We start from the raw sequence: 7,500 nt of genomic DNA on the forward strand, positions 1-7,500 counted from the left end.
ATGTAATAACGTAAATAGGGGGAGGTGGACGGGGGCCTTTGTCATGAAGAGTAGGAGGGACGCAGAAGAGATTAGAGGAGGGAACGACGAGGGTAAGACGGAAGGAGGAGGACGAAGAGGACTGAGAGAGAGAGAGAGAGAGAGAGAGAGAGAGAGAGAGAGAGAGAGAGAGAGAGAGAGCATTGTGTAGACTGAAATCTAGTGGGGAACAAGGTCTCCAGAAAGGAACACAGAATGAAAACGTGAACATTCATTAAAATCACTTATAGAAAGAAGGACATTTTTGCCCGTCTCTATTCTAATCAAGTGTATCTCTTTATTTCCTTTACGTAGTTCATTATTGACAGTGAATTCACGATAATTTGATTGTTTCTCCACACTATAATTTTTTTTAACGCACATAAAAACTAAATGAACCCCTTAAGTGCCATGACCATTATGCATATTCCTTCTGCTTACTATATGATGCTTTTACACTGCTTCAGAAACTCATGTGGGGGATTGAAATAGTGAAGACTGTGACCATTAATCTTCTGACCTCCATAGACCTTTCGTTATAAATAAAATGGTCTAATAGTACACAAATCACAAGGTAAAAATGTGTCCTAGTATTGAAGGGCTTGAAGAATTATTACACAACATGAGCACTTGTAGTCATATGAGAATTATAAAAGCAAGACAATAGGAACATATGGGAAGCTGCAAGAAGCCATCAGGTCTACACATAGCAATCTCTTAAGAAATATACTTTTTTTTATGTAAGAGGAAGAACTACAAAGGGCAAAAAAATTAATATTAGTCAAAAAAGAAAGGCCCACTGGAACTGTAGTCTCCATAAAAGAATCAAATGAGTTATTCAAAATTCAGGAACAAATGTCTCTCTCTCTCTCTCTTAAAAGAAGTTAAGTCGTAGGGAGATGGAAACACAGAGACAGGCATGGAGTTCCAGAGTTTACCAATGAAAGATATTTATACGTCTCATCCCCATTTCCGCAAGAAACAAGACGGACTGAGGTGTTATAAAAAGAATATGCATAAGTTAATAAGTGAATAGAAATGAACATAAGGAGCAAGAATCTTTTCATCTTTATTTCACTTCAATTTTTGTACCGCAGACGATGAGGGTTTGGATTCATCTTTAATCAACAACAAACAGTTCTGCCCTATCCTTTCCTCATTCATCAAACTCCCTCCTCCTCCTCCTCTTTCTCCCTTCTTGATACCTCTCTCCTCTTTATCTCCCTTCCTCCCTTTTCTCCTTTTCTTTAACTTCCTCCCTCCTTCCCTCCTTCCTTCCCACTAAGAAAACAGTCCCAGCGTCCGTGTATCCAATAAAGACTACTCATCTTCATAATTTATTCCCGTGTTGACCTTCATTTAATTTATCTTCCTTCTCCATCCCCCCTCCTCTCTCTCTCTCTCTCTCTCTCTCTCTCTCTCTCTCTCTCTCTCTCTCTCTCTCTCTCTCTCTCTCTCTCTCTCTCTCTTAAACTCTCCCTCCCTCCCTTATTCTTTCCTTCCTTCCTTCCTTCCTTCCTTCCTTCCTTCCTTCCTTCCTTCCTTCCTATCTTCCTTCCATCCATCTGTTCTGTATATATATATTTTTTTCTTTCTTCCTTTCTCATTCCTTTCTTTTTTTTCTTCCTCTGTCCTAACTCTCCCATTTTCTCGTCCAGTTATTTCTCTATCTCATTTTCTTGCTTCCGTTTCTTCTCTCAACTTCCTTTTATGTTCTAACTCTCCCTCTTGCCTCCCATTTCTACCAATTTTTTTCCACTCCTCCTCCTCCTCCTCCTCCTCCTCCTCCTCGGGTTGTCCCTTCATTTCTCCCCCTCCAGTACCTCTCCCTTGTCCCTCCGGAAGCTTCCTTCACCAACACCAATTATTCCTACAAAGACAGGAGCGGAAGCGAGAGAGGGGGAGACGGAACAGTGATAAAGCAGGAAAATGACATGGAGGGAGGGAGGGAAGGAGGGAAAGAGGGAAGGAGAGAGGAAAGCTAAGAGGGAGAAGGTCGAGAAAAGTGTGGGAGGCTCTGACGGCGAAAAAGGAAGCAAGATTGACTGTAAGAATAAACGGGAAAAGGAAAGTGCGGGGGAGAATGTGAGTGAATGGGAGAGAGAGAGAGAGAGAGAGAGAGAGAGAGAGAGAGAGAGAGAGACGCACTCAAAATCTAACCTTTCAATACTCCTCTACCCTAGTGAAGTAATATGCAAAGTAGGTATTAAAATATCTTGCTCGTAATTTACAATGGCGAACTGAATGGGGAGAGATGAGATGTTGCAAGGGGTGAGAGAAGGGCTCGAGTGAAGGGAAAAGGAGAGGTTGGGTGGGTGCTGAGGCGGGAGAGGAGGGGAGAGGAGAGGAGGGGATGCTAGGAGTGGGGATGGGAGGGAGAGAGGTGTGAGGGATGAGCGACGAGAGGACAGACTTGAGGGTGAGGGAAAGAAGGGAGGGTAAAAGTGAGGGATGAAGAGAGGGCAGAGGGGAGGCTTGAGCTGGGACGGAGGCGAATTATTTGAAAGATTAAAAAGAGAAGGGGATGTTTCCTCGGGTTATTTAATTAACAATGACAATCAGTAAATGTTATTCCCAGACAAAACATCGCTGAATTTGAATTTATGAAACCTTGCAAATAGAAAACTCAGTATTACCGTTAACATTACTAATATGCAATCTTGTAATGAAAGCAATATTGCTGATATTTTTGTTTCAACGTGTGTGTGTGTGTGTGTGTGTGTGTGTGTGTGTGTGTGTGTGTGTGTGTGTGTGTGTGTGTGTGAGAGAGAGAGAGAGAGAGAGAGAGAGAGAGAGAGAGAGAGACTGGCACCAAGTAAAGTCAGTATGAGAAATAGAAAGGAAAAAAAAAGAATAGGAGGATGAAGGAGAGGATGTCGGAGGAAAGCAAAGGGATACGGAGAGATTGAAGGGAGAGACACGAGAAGGGAAATGAGAGTTAAAGAAGAGAAAGATTGAAGTAGAAACAAAACACAAGAGAGGGGCGGTACGAGGGGAGGCAGAAGGGTAGGGGTGAGGAAGGGGACGAAGAAGAGGGGAGAACTGCAAAGAAAGAACAGCGAAAGTTAGATGAAGGGAATGAAAGATGATCTACGGATCCTGGGAAGGGGACAAGAAGGGGATGACGGGAGGAGAAGGGGAAACTGTGGCAGAGAAAAGAGGGGAAGAGCATGTTAAATAAATGACTCACTGCTGCTAAGATATACGTATATATTGTTACCTTTTATATATATATATATATATATATATATATATATATATATATATATATATATATATATATATATATATGTATACAATGTACAAAAATTATCATTATTATCAGTTTTGTTCTTTTTGTTATAATGATAGTAACAATAATTATTATTATGATTATTGTTATCATTATTAATTCTATATTATTATCATTATTATTATTATTATTATTATTATTATTATTATTAGTAGTAGTAGTAGTAGTAGTAGTATTGTTTTTGTTATTATTGTTATCATTACTATTACTATTATTATATTTTCTTATTGTTATTATTAGTTTTTGTTACTGTTGTTGTTATTATTATTATTATTATTATTATTATTATTATTATTATTATTATTACTATTACTTTTACTATTATTGTTATCATTATTATTATTATTATTATTATTATTATTATTATCATTATTATTACGATCATTAATATTATTATTATTATTGTTATCATCATTATTATTTTTATTATTATTATTATTATTATTATTATTATCATTATTATTATTACTATTATAATTAAAATTACTATTGTTATTATTATTGTTATTATTGTTCCTCTTGTTGTTGTTGTTGTTGTTGTTCTTGTTGTTGTCGTTTTTCTACTGCTTTTGCAACTGGTATTACCCTTGTTGTGTGTGTGTGTGTGTGTGTGTGTGTGTGTGTGTGTGTGTGTGTGTGTGTGTGTGTGTCCTTGTCTAGGTATGTATAAAGTATTAGAAAAATGGGGGATTACAGAAAAAATTTTCTCTGAAGATATGAAAAATGAGGAGAGAGAGAGAGAGAGAGAGAGAGAGAGAGAGAGAGAGAGAGAGAGAACAGAACTGACAGTCCAAGTGAATAAGAGAAGAGGATTAACGTATGAATAAAGATGAGAGGAAGGGAGCACAGGATTAGAGCGAACAGAGTGTAAAAAAAAAAAAAACAGGAAAGAAAAATGGAAGCTGAGTTAATAAAATTTTTAATCAATCTAAAGAAAATATTAAACAAAATAATAAGTTATAGGTCAATGTGTCATTAGATTAAGAAAAAAGGTACAGGAACACCATTCTCTCTCTCTCTCTCTCTCTCTCTCTCTCTCTCTCTCTCTCTCTCTCTCTCTCTCTCTCTCTCTCTCTCTCTCTCTCTCTCTCTCTCTCTCTCTCTCTACCACGTCGTTCCCCAGCGATTATCGTAGACAACAAAATTTTTCGTGTGTTTTAATCTAACTTTTCGGTTCCTGTGACTCAAAACTACCGCCCTGCCATCAACATCATGTGTGTGTGTGTGTGTGTGTGTGTGTGTGTGTGTGTGTGTGTGTGTGTGTGTGTGTGTGTATAGATAGATAGATAGATAGATAGATAGATAGATAGATAGATAGATAGATAGATAGATAGAGAGAGAGAGAGAGAGAGAGAGAGAGAGAGAGAGAGAGAGAGAGAGAGAGAGAGAGAGAGAGAGAGAGAGAGAGAGAGACGTGTTTTGTTCAGTTATGGAAATGGCATATGTTTTTTTCAGTCGGGAGCACTTCCTCCATTGCTCCCTTATGTAACGGAAATAGAAAAAAAAAAACATATTCCAGGGCACCCCCCTCCCCGCCTCTGACGCTCTGAAGGCTAAATTTGATATCACTTAAGGCTGAGAGAGAGAGAGAGAGAGAGAGAGAGAGAGAGAGAGAGAGAGAGACTGGAGGGGGAGGGGATGGCACACACACACACACACACACACACACACGTTCTCCACTCGAGGGAATAGTGTGGGACATGTTAGGAGACGGAGGAGACACGGAGGAAAAGAAGAGAGGTGGAAAGAAGGGAGGGAGGGAGAGGTAGGAAGGAGAGAGTGACCTGCGAGGAAGAAGCGACGAGGAGGAGGAGGAGGAGAAAGAGTGAACGACGAAAATTTCTTTGTTCCTTTTGTTTCATTGTCTGTACTAGTGGGTGGATTGCATTTTTTTTTTTTCCTCTCCCTCCTTGTCCCAGTCCCCATCTCCCTCTTTCTCTCTTATTCTCCATATGATATTTGCATACCTGAACGTCATTTTGTTGTTAGGCTGTCGCTTTTATGTGACACTATAAAAGAAGAGTGAATTAGTCTCTTCCTGTGTTGCCTTCTTCTTGATTCGCTTCTCTTTCTCTTCCTTCTCTCATTCTCTTTTATTTATTTTTTTTTCATTTCTATCCATCATGCATTTCTCTTACTTTCTATTCTTTTGTCTTTTTTTTTTTTTTACTTCATCCTTCGTCTGGCTTTTATGGTTGTTGAGTAAAACTTGTCCTCTTTTTGTCTTTTTCTTTTTATCTTTCTTTTCCTCCATCGTGTTCCTCCATCCAGCTTTCCTCCACATTGCTATTCACTCTTTAATATTTCATTCCTTCTCCTCCGCCTTGTTCTTCCTACTCCTGTTTCCCCTTCTCCTCATCCTTTTCCTCCTCTTCTATTTCTTCCCATCCCTTACTCTCTTCATCATTTCCTCTCGCTTTCACACCCTTCGTTGTCTGTTTCCCTTCTGCACCTCGCGTTTTCTCTCCTGTTGTGTTTTTCCCTTCAGCTGCCCATTCCCCTCTCCCTCTCTTTCCCTCTTTCCCCTTCCCCTCACGCGCCTTTCACTCTACGCATCTCTTCCTCTTCCCCTCAACTACACGCTCCTCCTCCCGTCTCACTTTCCCCTAATCTGCATTCCCCTCACCTTCTCTCAACCCCTCTCTCTCTCTCTCTCTCTCTCTCTCTCTGTACCTCCTATCTCCCTTCCCCCTCTCGCATTTGTGTATACTGTTCTCTGTCTCTCTTTCGCTTTATCCCTATTTCTTCTCCCATTATATTTTTCCTCTTATCTCTTCGCTATCTGTACCATTTTTTTTCTCCACTCCTCTCCCCATTCCCATAGCCCCATTACAGCACGTCCCCCTTCCCCTCAGATTCTCCCCTCGTCACCGCTGTTATGGCGCAAATAAAGACATTACGTGCGAGACGAGTAGAGTAAAAGAAGGGGGAAAAAAAATCATCCACAGCATCATTTATTTATCATTACCATTGCCGAGAGGAAAGAGGGAAGAGTATAATGACGGTGTGGGGGGGAGGGGACGTGCAGGGAGGGGCGATAATGGCTGGCTGGGAGGGAGCTCCAAGGAGAGACTCATGGAAGGGATGGGAGGAGGTGAGGAAAAGATGAGAATAATAAAAGGAAAGAGTGGAGGGAAGCGTGGGTGGTGGGAGGGGGAGGAGGAGACCATTGAGTTGCGAAAAGTAATTATTTATTTAGTTGTTCTTGTTATCGTTATAACAACAACAACTGCTACTATCACTATTACTACTATTACTACTACTACTACTACTACTACTACTACTACTACTACTACTACTACTACTACTACTACTACTACTACTACTACTACTACTACTACTACTACTACTACTACTACTACTACTACTACCACCACCACCACCACTAATGATAATAAAAAGTAATTATTTATTTAGTCTTTCTTACAGTCACTATAACAACTACAACAAAAACTACTATTACTACTACTACTACTACTACTACTACTACTACTACTACTACTACTGCTACTGCTACTGCTACTACTACTACCACTACTGTTACCACCACCGCTAATGATAATGGTAATTAATAATAAGCATACGCATTCATTGTGTATAAGTAAATAATTAAAGAGACAGCTCGTTTTTCTTCTTTTCCGTCTCTATTTCTCTTTAGACAGGAACCTCTGTCACTTTTTGCCCCCATTGCGTTCTTCCGGTTGTCACTCTCACCCTCAGTTTCCTTTTCTTTCCCTCCACTTTCCCTTTACAGCTATCTTTTTTCCCCCCTTCACATCTCTATTCTCCCTCCTTTTCGTTTTTATCATATTTTCTACCCCTCCCACCGTCTCTCTCTTTCTTTTTTCCCGCTCCTTCTCTCCCAATCTTCCTATCCTCTCCATATTCGCTCATTCACCGCCTTATCATTCGCCCCAATCTCCCCTCCATGTCTATCTCTTCGCGTCTCCTTGATAAAAAAAAAATCTTAATTTACACACTTGTCTCCTTTATGATGAATTGTGCATAAAATCATCACAGGAGGGGGAGAAGGAAAAGTACGCTTAAAACTTTCTTCTTAAATTCCCTTCTACTGAGAATTGTTTATTTTTATTTTTGTTATTCGTTGTTTTTGATGGTGGTGGTGGTAGTGGTGGTGGCGGTGGCGGTGTTCAATAGGTGAAGGACATTATTATTATAGTTTTCTCTAC

At 39.8% G+C, this 7,500-nt stretch overlaps 1 protein-coding gene and 1 long non-coding RNA gene across 3 annotated transcripts in view; one reads left to right on the plus strand and one right to left on the minus strand.

Annotated features, from left to right (window-relative positions):
- The window catches only part of LOC123518692 (Krueppel-like factor 6), a 782,284-nt gene that overhangs the window by 530,524 nt on the left and 244,260 nt on the right, over positions 1-7,500 (minus strand). The window lies entirely within an intron of this gene.
- LOC123518693 overlaps positions 1-7,500 on the plus strand; it is a 581,767-nt gene that overhangs the window by 459,076 nt on the left and 115,191 nt on the right. The gene's annotated exons all lie outside the window — the stretch shown is intronic.

Source organism: Portunus trituberculatus, chromosome 44 (assembly GCF_017591435.1).
Source record: "Portunus trituberculatus isolate SZX2019 chromosome 44, ASM1759143v1, whole genome shotgun sequence".
Lineage (NCBI taxonomy): Eukaryota > Metazoa > Arthropoda > Malacostraca > Decapoda > Portunidae > Portunus > Portunus trituberculatus.